General features: G+C 41.4%; 1 protein-coding gene across 3 annotated transcripts in view; it reads left to right on the top strand.

Annotated features, from left to right (window-relative positions):
• The window catches only part of AFF2 (AF4/FMR2 family member 2), a 366,303-nt gene that overhangs the window by 30,309 nt on the left and 323,768 nt on the right, over positions 1–12,226 (top strand). The window contains exon 1 of one of the 3 annotated variants that reach the window (XM_035326405.1): positions 573–716. The exons of the other annotated variants lie outside the window; for them this stretch is intronic. The gene's annotated coding sequence lies outside the window, so the exon portion shown is untranslated. Of the gene's footprint in view, positions 1–572; positions 717–12,226 lie in introns of those variants that run through there. 3 annotated transcript variants of the gene reach the window in all.

Consider the following 12,226-nt stretch of genomic DNA (forward strand, 5'->3'; position numbering starts at 1 on the left):
TTGTTGCGGGGCGAAGCGCCCGGTGCCCGCCGCCGAGCGGCTCCGCGCTGCGCCCGCCGGCTCCGGCAGCCCCGCTGCGGCTGGCGGGGAGCCCCCGCACCGCGCCGGAGGGCGAACTTACCGGGGGAGAAGGGGGGAGCCGGGATGTGCCGGGCTGCTGGCGGGGAGAGCGGCGGCAGCGGCGCCCCCCCGGCCGCCGAGGGCAGCGGCGTGGGGAGGCGATGTTTTCCCCGGGCTCGCCGCTTCGCTCCCGGTGTATTTACGGCTGTCAGCGGCCGCAGTCCCTCGGCGGGGGGAAGGCGGCCCGAGTTTTGCCGTGTGGCACACTTCGGCTGCAGCCCTGCTCGCCGGCGGGGGTTGGGTGTCGCTGGTTTTGCGGGCTTCCCGTTCGAGAGAAAGCGTTATTGAAGTTAGTTTGGGAAGTGGGAAGCTTAGTCCCCGTGATATCATAACAGGTCTCTTCCTTTCTCTGCCTCTTTCTTCTTTACCTTTTCCCATCCTTTTTCTTCCTTCTATCTTTCCTTCCTTACTTTTCTTTTTTTTTTTTTTTTTTTTAATTTTATATCGAGTGGGGCTTTAGGCGTATGTTGCTCTGCAACTAAGTGCACACCTTGGAAGGGCCGGTGCATCTGTTTGAGTAGATTGTAAACTTGTTACCGAAGTCACTGCTGAGGAATTTCGATGGGTGACAAGTAGCTGGGAAAGTTGGTGCTGGGGTAGGTATTCAGGCACTTTCCCGGCTGGTTAATGAGATTATGATTATTCTTCACGACTGTTTTTATTGGTTCTTTTCAATTTAGGAAACACAGTTACAATTTTGCAACTGTGCATGGTTAAATTCAGAGGTTGGTTACTGCTTTGTTACATGGTTTTGGGCTGGAGCGCAGTTTGCCAAGAAAGAAAGAAAGTAAAATGCTGCTTTGTGATCCTAATCGCTAAATGTCACACGGATTTTGCGTGTGTGTGCATGTGCATTTGGACCTCATGTTTTGCAGAGGCTTTACTTTACTTTGTTGGTAATATAAAGGTACGTCTAGGAAAAAGATCATATATTTAGTTAATAACTATCATTTTGCGAACCACAGTGTAGCAGCAATGGTTGCAAATCCAAGATAATCAGAACCAAATACCTGTCACGTCCTATTTTACAGCAGTTCGGAGTAAATCCTTGGAACCATAAATTACGCTGTATCAATATTAATCTGGAAGCAGGCGTTTTGGATCCTGCGTGTGCTTTATCAGCTCTCCGTATACCATCATATTACCTCTTTTAATAACCGGGCTGTTGTTATTTAAAGGTAATAATCACAATAAAATTAGTGCTCAATTAAATATTACGCCTCTACCACACTATCTTGACTCTGCTACACTAATTTATTTTGCACACAACTGATAACCACCATATAACTACTCAAATAATATTTGCATACAATTTGCCTAATTTATAGTGTGGGTAACATCATTAATTTAATAGAAGCTGTTACAACCCAATATGTGGGTGTAGTTCAAATACTAAGCACATTATAGGTATTGAGTTTTAATGTTTGCTTAATAACTTGCTTTCATTTGACTATGGTTTTATGTGGATTTAGAGATGTGCATCAGAAAGAAGGGAACTCTTGTGCCTCTGTTTTTGCATAAAATATTAACGTATTGCCACTCATTCCATAATTTCCATTCACTTCATTTCTCACGGTGATTTTTTTTTGTTTTATTTTGTGTGTGTGTTTGGGATTTGTGAGGCAAGAACATGTTTTACTTCATGGCTGTTTCAAAGTGTTCTGATATCCACACAAACTCTCTCTGACACAGTTGGATTACTGTTGCAGAGATCAAGTTGGATTTAGCCTTTAATAATCCAATTAGTATGTGCATGTGCACATGTATATAATATAGGGGAACGTAATCTACATGTAGACGCAAGCATTACATGTATTTTATTGTACATATAAAGATTTATGTATCTCAGGCAAGTAATTACATTGCTTAAGGAAAGATGAATTTAGCTCATCTGTCCATAAATGTGTGTAAATAAACGTGACGTATGTGTGCATGCCTCATCTCTGCACACCCAGAAATACGCGTGCTTACCCATCCAAATGTATTTATTTTTGTCTGTGTATTCAGCGTGGTGTGATTACTCCACGATATTTACAAAGAAGTGTAGTTAGCATGATGTGTAGATTTGTGCCTCTTAGTTTGCAACTGTCCTCGGCGCTACTGTCTGTAAGCTGGCCTCTGTAAAACGCGTCTCGTGAGTGGTTATAAGGCAGTGAGAGACCCTCTTCTGCATTGCTGGCAAACGCAAAACTTCTGTTAATCTGTGCTGCAATCGCAAAGCAGGCAAGCTCAGGCCTACAGCGTGTGTGGGTGTTTGTATGTATTATCTGTATACAAGTGCAGCAGAAACAGCCTGAGAAATAGATATATATATATATAAATATACAGTTGCGTGGGGTTTTTAACCAGTGTAAAGGTTTAAAGGTAATGCTTTCTGTGCATATCAGGAAGTGATTCCCCACACATTTTGTGGTGATGGGAAAAACCACACCACCTTTTTCTTCCGTCCACCAGAGGTACCTCTCTGCATCACTTCTCGAGATGTGTTTTGGCCAGGACTGCCAAAGTTGCAGCGCGCTGCCACAGCGTGTCTTCTGGAGTTGTCACCGGGCATTCAGGATGCTTAGGGGGAGCTTTGTCCTGGTGGAAGCTGCGGAATCAGCCCTTTGGTTTCCCATGTTAGGATCGCAACAGTACAAGAACAAGGTGTTCCAGTGACCCTTCATCAAGAATGTTGTTGAGAGGGTAGCTCAGAGTATGTTTTTTTTTTTCTTCTTAATTTTTACATGGTAGCAGTTGGACAAAACATGCAAAACTAAGTATCTCAGTGGATGTTTTGCCAGACTCAAAAAGCCGTATAAACAAAACAATTTAAATGAAACTAAACTCTGGTCTAGGTTGAAAGGGCCAAAGCTGAAGTCTGCTGAGATTCCTGGGTGAATAAGGAATGTTCACCTGGGCTTGCATTTAATATGAGCCATTCTATGAGGGAGAAAGGAAGGGAGATGGATATAATGAAAAGCTTGAATGCCTGTGTGCACCAAGGGGACCACTTGCTGTTAAAAATCAAATTTCATCTTTTAAATCACTTTCCACGCTTGTCTGTGGTAACCAAGTAAATGAAATCTTGACGCGTCCTGGGACTGTGTGGCTAGATTTGAACCTGCTTACGGAGTAAGGTGGTGCCATTAATCAGCAGCTGGGAAACAGCAAACCCCAACAAAAACCAACCAACCCAGAATGTATGGTTCTTCGGTAACGCAAACAGGGGTGGGGAGATTCATGGTTTATGTTTTATTTATCGCCGTTGGTACTAATATTTTCTAAGTCCTCCAATCTTTGAAAAAGTGGAAGCCGAGAAAATACTTAGCAGCAAAATGCACGTTGAGGTATGTAAAATAAAACCTGGCAGAGGGCAACGCAATCGGCAGGTAACACCATCGCTGTAGCTCTGCGGTTGGGATAGCGAAGAGTTCACGCTGCAGAGAAGCAAGCCTCTCGTCTTCTCTTTTTATATTATGTATCACAAGTAGCCTAATTAGAGCAAAACCAGCAAACTGCCAGTTATACAGGAAGAGGCTTAAACTCACCAAACTGTTATATAAATAGAAAGTTCAAAGGTCTGTTTGTGGCTGACAAAGCTGAGAACAGGCCATCTGTGGGCCAGGTTCCCCTCCTGTATGAATGCAAAACCATACTGTATGCCCCAGCAGCACGCTTCCAGCATAGCCCTCAGTCTGGAGGGGGGATCCTGCTCTCCAGACAAAGGTGAACTGTTTGAGCTCCAGCCTTGGATATTCTGCCCCTCAGCCACCTTCCCTCCTTGCCTTGTGCCTCTGCAGAAGACCTCAGTTACTACTCTGTCACCAGGGTCTGTAATAGGTTGCTAAATGAAAAGTCTTCTGAACGTGGAAACAATGTTGTGCTTCTGTTGGGGATGTGTGAAATAGAGTAGATAGGCTCTTGGGGACTTAGATTGAGGTTTTTTTCTCTTTTTTTTTTTTTCTTTTCCTTTTTGGGGGTGGTGGTGAGAGCATTAGTACAGGAGGAAGTTGCATTTTGAATGGATTTCTGTAAGGGTTTTTTCCCCCCTCCCTTTCTTCTCCTTAAGAAATATTACAGTTGAATTGGCGTTACTTTTTAGATTTGTATTACAGACATCCCCGAGTAATTATTTGAAAACGTTTCATTTTCAATTTGCTTTGAAAGTGTAAATGGATGGATTGTGTGGCTGCTGGTGGGTGGGTGAGGGGGATTAGATGCTGTCAAAACAAGCAGCTGAGAAAGACCAAAAATATTCTTGGGCCAAAACCTGTACTTTAAGTACATCCTGATTTAGTAATTCTTCCCTGGCTGATATTGAACTCCATGGAGTGTAAATCTTAAAAGAATTTGGCCGTTTGCAAACATTAAGCTCACATCTATCCTATGAGGCAAAATTACAATCAGTTTAACAGCATTTGAATTGTTTTTCTAATGATTCATTCAACAATTTAATGACTTCTGAAATATACAAATTGGGATGGAGAGCAGATACTTCAGATACTGCTCAGCTATTCCAAAGCCAGGCAGGACTTCAGAGCGTTCAAGCACTTTATACACGAATGCCAATTATATTGTTTGGGATTTTGTTTTTGAGTAAAGATAATGTTATGATGCAGGTCCTTCAGCCAAGCAGAATTATTTCTTTTGTGCATCTGAGAAGATTGTACTGCAACCTAAAATTTAACTAAATATTTAAAGGGGAAATGTGACATTCTGTAATGTGTTAAGTCAAATATACTAAACGATCTCTGAAAAAAAATAAGTGGTGGACACCACTGGTCTTTTTGTACTTCTGAAGCCTGGGACAGTATGCTCTAGCTTCTTGGAAGGAGTGTTCTCACGCTATCTCTGTTATGAGGCCCAAATTCTCTTTTTATCAAAGTAAAGAACAAAATTCCCATCGTGTGAGATGGGACAAAATTGGATCTAAGACTGGGTGTTAATGTAGCAGGGTCCATACGCAGGTATGCAGTTTTAAGCACACAAGCAACCTTATTGAAGTAATGCTGATTTCAAGATAAGTTTTATTGAACTGGGTTCTCAACTGCTCCCCAAATGCGCAGTGTTTCGCTAACGATTGAACCCTAGTTCTCCCTGTACTTGGTGATGGAAACTGCTGGTACTTTTGACTGTATAGCGTGCATCCATTTGCCTGAGCTCTATCAGTGGTTTTATGCGATTGTACAATTGACTGAACAGCCAAAAAGAATACAAATATTAAAGCACTCTCTCTATAAGAGCTGTAGGAAGTAACTTACACGCTGAGCCCTGGAAGAATGTGGAGTAAGCATCTAAACAGACAGACCCCACCCTGTATTTCCCTGGTGCCTTTAGGTTGGATGTAAAATGGAATTTCTTTGTTTGGAGGACTTGAAGGAGTGGGCTCCTGGATGCTCATTAAATGTATATAATCAATACCATAAAGTACCTGCGTGTTCCTCCAGCTTGGGTTTGAGCCAGTAGCCAGGTCAGTGGAGGTGCTCCCAGCGGATTTCAGCAGGTGCTGGACTTGACCCTGTTATGGCCCAAAGGCGGCCTTCCAGAAATGTGCTGCAGCTCTCAAATGACCAGGATCAGCAGGCACTTTGCACACACCTAATACCATGCATGTGAACAACACTGCGGAGTCCAATTCTGAACCATTCTAATTCAAATTTACTACCTTTCCTTTGAAAAGAAAGAAAAGAAAAATGGATGAAAAAAGCCTGAACTTTTCTCTTGGTTGCTGTTAACAAAATAGATTTTATAAAACCATCAAACATCTATTAACACTGAGAACTGAAACCGTGCCCCAACTCTGGGTTTTGCAACGTTACAAATTCTTCCTTAAGAATTGAAAAAGAAGACAGTAAATCCAGTAATATATCAAGTTAGTGTAACCTTCCGGACCACTCATAAAATAATAGTCAGGAAGTCAGGACCGTGACTCAGGAAGAGAGGTGTTTCACCCTGTTGTTCTTTCTGAATGCTTTGTATTGATGCTTTGTAATCAAAGTATTTAAATTGTTCTAATAGCTTTGATCACAGATATTGGGAGGTATGTTGCTCCTGACTAATGGACAGCTGTACAGATAAAAAAAAAAAAAAAGCAGAAGAAAGGGAGAGGAAGGATGAGAATGTACACATTAGTAAGGTTTTAAGCTCCATTTTGATTACCTTCTAATGATACAGTTATTTGGCAAAGAGCATGTGATGTTCAGTCTGCATTTGCGAGGGAAGATTTTGGGAAACGAACGTGGGATGTTTGTTTTCACAAACTCTGTACTGGAGCCTGGCCTTGCAAAAACTTGGAAACAATTGCAAGTTGCTCGTTGGGTTCAGCAAAGCTGTCCTTAAGTGCAGTCGGTCCAGTGGGTTTGTGAGGTTGTGCTTGTAGTACTGAAAAAATAACATGGCACTAGAGAGCTGAGGTAAAGGAATAAACCCAAACCTCCTGCAGTTAACTTCCCAGCTATTACAAGCTCTTCTATCATGAAGAGGCTGTTTTTCAACTCTTACATAGCAGATCCACACCATAAATTATTATGAGTGTTAAACAAAGGTCTAGTCAGTAGTCTCTTCTGTAAAGCTTTACATCATGTTTTAATGACGTTTTATGTATGTGTTCAAATCAAGCCACCAAGTTGATTGATTTTATTTTTTATTTTGGGGGATTGAATACTTGTTGAATTTCTTTTCTGTTTGTGACCTCAGCAGCTATCTGCGTCTATTTACTGCAGATTATCGGTGGGTCCTCGTTCCAGGTGATCTGAGGTGGTGAGGTTTAAGGAGAGTTGGAGATGGTGCCAGAACTGGAAGCTGATTTTCATTGCAGGTGACATAGATAATGGGAGAATGCCATTTACTATGTGTAGTGTGTAAGTCTTGTTTAGCGAGGAGCTGTAGTCAGCAATTCAGATGGATTCCTGACTCAGATGCTGCATGGTGCTACAGTTATAGTAAGACGTGAATAGCCCACTCATAATTATATGTTTTGATGGGGTGGGGTATGAACAACCAGAGAAGAAGAAAACGAGATAGAGCACCGAGTTAAAAATCACTCAGTTGTTCCTTTGACAAGTATTATAATCGCTATTTTTGTACTGCTGTGGGTGTACATGGTGTTGTGAAATAAGTAAATTCTGTAGCACTACATTGCTTTCAGTGCCTGGGGCTCAAACCTGCAGACATCTTACTACTGAGACTAGTGCTTCTTCATTATGGCACTTTGCATGGACTATGGTCAGAATTTGGCTGGAGTTTAAAAGTTTTCATTCTGGTCACTCAAATGTAAACTCTTCTGATAGGTGATGGTATCAGCATCTGACAGAATGATAGATACCTACAAGTAAGACCAGGTAAAAGCGGTACTTCTGTGACTTGTGATCTGTGCTAAGAAGTCTTCTAGATGCGATGTTTTTCATTTAAAACATTAGTAGGTCTGAGGGTAACAGTCCACCATGGAGGTCTAGGTATTTTTTTTCACCTCTTTCCATATCATTGGTTTAGGTCAAGATTTCACTTGTGAGGAAAAGAAAAAATACACTGCTATTTGTTGAGAAAGCACACACAAAGCTTTGCAAAGCTTTAAATATAAAATCAGGAAACACAGAATGTTATTAAGGTTGCCAGTTCCCATTTATTTTAGTCTCATGTTACAAGCGAAACTGAGATCCTACAGGAATACGGTGTTTAGGTGAGTCTTTCTGTGCTGCTGTCAGCAGCCACGCTTATGTTTGAGAACGTAGTATCCAAGATTTGGAGAAATACATGCTGATTGTGGGCCTCTTTGCATAAAGGCCATTGTGAGAGATGTTTTCGGGGGGCTTAATTTCAGCGGGCTGCATGCTTTTTAGGTCCCTGTCCTGAATTCTCACCTGAGGCACCCATCGCTCGGGTAGCCAGTTTCCGTATGAAAACGTCGGGCTGCTCTTTCGAATGTGGGGGTGATTTTTCTTCCAGTTTCTTTCCTGTAGAACAATAGAATGACATTCTTCCTGGTGTTTCCTATGAAGAATAATGATGAGGAATTATCTTCCCTGTCTACAAGTGTTTAAAAACTCATTAGTTAGGGTTCCTGAAAGAATTCCAATACAAGTCAGTGGGTGTGGTGGAGCTGATTGTAATGGGAAGCGGACTGGGCCCTGGGGCTGGTGGTCAGCAGGGAGGCAGAGCTGTAAAGAATACTGTGCATATGCTATAGTAAGCATTTTCATAGATCTCCTCTGTGGGAAAGGACAATGGCTTTGGAGCTCATATTTACTCAAAAAGCAGCCCTTTGATTTTCATGGCTTTCTGCTTCGCTGCACACTGGAAGGCCCATTTGTCTTCCCCAAGCCTTTGAAGAGCGATAGGTGGATGGAGGCGGTGACCAGTGGCTGAGGGTGGCGGTTGCTCGGAGCAGGAGATAAGTTGCGTTGTGTTTTTTTGGTAACACTTGGCAGAATTATTGTCATTCTTTTTAAGTTTGCTTAATTGAGGTGAATATACACTTCGGAGTGGAACATGGATCCTCTTACCCGCTCTGCCACTGCCTTTGGAAAGTTGTGGTGTCTGTCAAAACAGGGCAGTGATATTTGGTAAATTGTGTTTTTCTGCTGTTGTTGTTCAAGTGGAAAGCAAGAGGCCAAGTGCAATTACCTGTATCTAATGTTTGTGTTCATTTTTTCATCTTCTTGGGGATCAGCTGGGAACTTTTTTGCAACTTTCTGTACTCTGAACTTCACTGTAGCATACGTAGTCCTCCATAAGCTTGCTTGCAGTGCATTACCTACAAGTAGAGCAAATGATGTTGATGCAGATTGTCTATGGCATAGCTTATGCGTTGAGATCTGTTCTGGATACAACTTTTGCGCTGATGGTATCAGATATGCTTAGAAAAATAGCGTGAGATTTCTGGCCACAGACCTTTCATGAAGACTTGATTTATATCTCTCTAAATACTTTACCTATTTTTGTAAGGAGAGAAGAATAGCATCTCAGAATTTTACTGGTAGTCTGAGGCATTTTGCAGAGAAGTCAGTATCATTACCCTCCCCCTCTTGTCTCCATCCCCCCCCCCCCTTTTTTTTTTTTTTATACCTGGGGAAATTGGGCTGAGAGAAGTGCCTTGCTGAAGGGCTCTGCATTGGTCAGGATGCTGTCAGCTGGGTTCCAGTTCACTGCTTGCCCACTCCGATGGGTATATTTTCCTATTCCGCAGGGGTGTGATGAGGTTAAGTCCCTTAATGTTTATGAATGTTTATGATGATAGAGCAAGACAGGAACCTAGGCAGATATATTAGTAGGGGAAAGGCAAGCCCATAAAGAGAAACAGGAGGATTTGGGCAGAGCATATCAAGGAATGGAAATCAAAGCAGAGGAACTATTCTGAAGACCAAAGAATGTGCCATATATTTACAGTGTGCATATTTGATATAATTTTCCCTGCTCTGAGCTGCTCAGTGAGGGCCATGGACCTCCTGGAGATGGAAGAGTCTTGTTAGTCCAGAAGACTTGTCATTTTCTGGGTCTTATAGCAAAGCTTTGTATATGCAGCTGTAGCTTAAGTAAACGTCAAGTCTTGGATGCTTGACTGAATAGGACAGCCACACTTTTTCAGCGGCATTGTTGCTCTTTGAGCCAGCTGTCTTTGTTTCTAGTGGACCGCTGCTTTGTTGGTTAACCCTGGGCATGAGTTTTCTTCACATATGTTATTAGACTGAACATATTTTCTATTTATACCACTTGGGGATACAAATTACTGCATTGTTTTTAGCAAGCACTAGGAAGAGTACATCTTTGTGATGTTTAAACAAAAATACAGAGGCAAGATTTTATTCACCATAGGTTGTTCAAAGGTCCTTTCTTTCAACGCTCAAGGGAAAATAGCAAAAACAATTGGTGGTCTACATTTTTATGTCCCAGACAAGCAGGAGGTATTTGCACATATGTATTTTAATAGATTAAAGGTAGAAGTTGGTTCTGAACGATGGACTTTTCAAGCATGTTGATGAAATTGTATATATAGTTTTAAGGCAATTTAGGGAGATTAATAGTAGCATACATATATAGAATTATTGCCCTCAAGGCTTTGATAATTGTCTGTGGGCCAGAAAAGTTGTGCTAGGGGGCTGAGCTGAAGGCCACTGCTCCTAGCTGATGTTTTTCATTTATTTACTAAACTCTGAAACATACTTGACCAGAGCTTCCTTTGCTTTCTCACTCCATTTCTGGAGAAGACGAGGAGATGACCTTTACCTACTCTCTGGTAGAGCTCCAGAAGCATTATGCAATCTCTGGCAATATTACTGCTACTGCCCAGTCTTTCCTTCTCTCTTCAAAGAGCCCTTGCCCGAACTGGCTGTTCTTTAATGTGCACACAAAGGGGTCATAGATAAGGGAGCAAAATCATTATAGAGGTTCTCAGTATTTGTGTAAGAAAACACCTGTTTGCTCCTTCAGAAGGATCTGGTCCTGTCTGCAGGACATTGAACATGCTTGGATCGTAGACCATGACTAGGTGTTATCCCTGTCAGGATAATAAATAATACACTTTTCTGCCACTTCATTCTGCCTGGCTCTTACCCCATTACCCAAGACAAGCTGTTGTATGAGGATTTTGCTTGGTTGTAGACTGCTCATGAAACTTGTAGTACATGACAAGCAGACATCTAACAAACATGTCTAGAAACTATATAAAATACATAGGCGTAACACAATTGTATATTTGAAAACACATTAGAGCTCCACAAATAACCTGATAGCCAAAATGCTTTTTTCCTCCTGTGTATCCATAACCAGGAATATTCTGCTAGCTGCATGTCAACCAGGTAAGGGGTATTGTAGATTTTGTAATGACTCGCACTTGTGTAAACTCATACAGTTTGCCTTCAAATTCAACTTCAACGATAAAAGGTCTCATCAAAAAATGGAGGCAGACTAGAATGTTTGGTTAAGATTTAACATCTTTCTAACTAATTATAACCCAGTGTCAATATACGCTCTAATGTCTGCGGGAAGAAAAAGGACATAAATGATACAGTTCCATTGTCTCGGGTCTTCTGTAAACAATTAGTGGTGAGGTAGATGTCTGAAGCGAGGGCGAGAGAATTGATAAACCTTTTCCAAAGGGCTTGAAAAGTTGAAGTGAATTCTAAATGTAGATTAGCAGCAAACGATGACAGCCAAGCCAGCATTACCTCAGTTGATTAATTTGTAAGGATACTACTGGTCAATGATTTTAACCAACAGCTATGCATAGTAGAATCCTAATGGGATCTGTCTGTTAAGATTACATAAAGTAGAGCATTTGATTTATTTCATAGCTTTCCAACGCTGCACTTTAACTTCATACAAATAATGCATTAGTCACACTGGATAAAATGGCGTATTGAATAAAGTTGTGATTTTGTCTGCTTCTTATAATCTGATTTTATAAAGGATTAAATCTGTTTTAGTAGTTTATTCATATCATAAAAGAGATTGTCGGCTGAATGAAATCTTTACATCTGCCACTTTCTATCTCATTAGAAAAGACAGTAACATAAAGTTCCTCATTTCCTTCCAGTCTGTTTTATCCCCTAGTGGGTCTGAGTGTGTATATCTTTTGTACATGTTTGTATATTATAATGTCAGCATGTTTTCAAAGTTGTGGTTAAGACTGCGTCACAGCTTTCAATTTAGGGGGGCAATACCAGGGGTTATAAATGTTGTGACAAAAAAAATAGTACCCAGAAGAGAACAAATGGGGGGGCAAGGGGTGACTCTGTCAAAAATTTGAAAAAGGTTGGTTTTTAGTGGCATGGTCACACGTGTGCACTGCCTGATCCAGCAAGGTATTTAAGTACGTGTGGTACTTTACTGTGAGCGTGCCTACGTCGGTGGATGCAAGTATGTGCTGAATGGTAAGTGCTTGTTGACTTCGGGCCGACTGAAGAGGACATAAAGGTTGGGGATTCCTATGTGAGCTTAAATGCGAATCGTCAGTTGTGATCAAACTGTCCAGCTGTCATTCATCTGTCACGGTGCTCGTGTTTTTTAAACATTCTCCTAACTTACGTGCATTGGTTCTTGGTTTTGTTAAACTAAATATTGAATGCAAAATTATAAATTTAGGCTTTTTTTTTTTTTTAACCTGCTGTTGCCAGAATGTCAGCTTACT

This window comes from Oxyura jamaicensis, chromosome 4 (assembly GCF_011077185.1).
Source record: "Oxyura jamaicensis isolate SHBP4307 breed ruddy duck chromosome 4, BPBGC_Ojam_1.0, whole genome shotgun sequence".
Lineage (NCBI taxonomy): Eukaryota > Metazoa > Chordata > Aves > Anseriformes > Anatidae > Oxyura > Oxyura jamaicensis.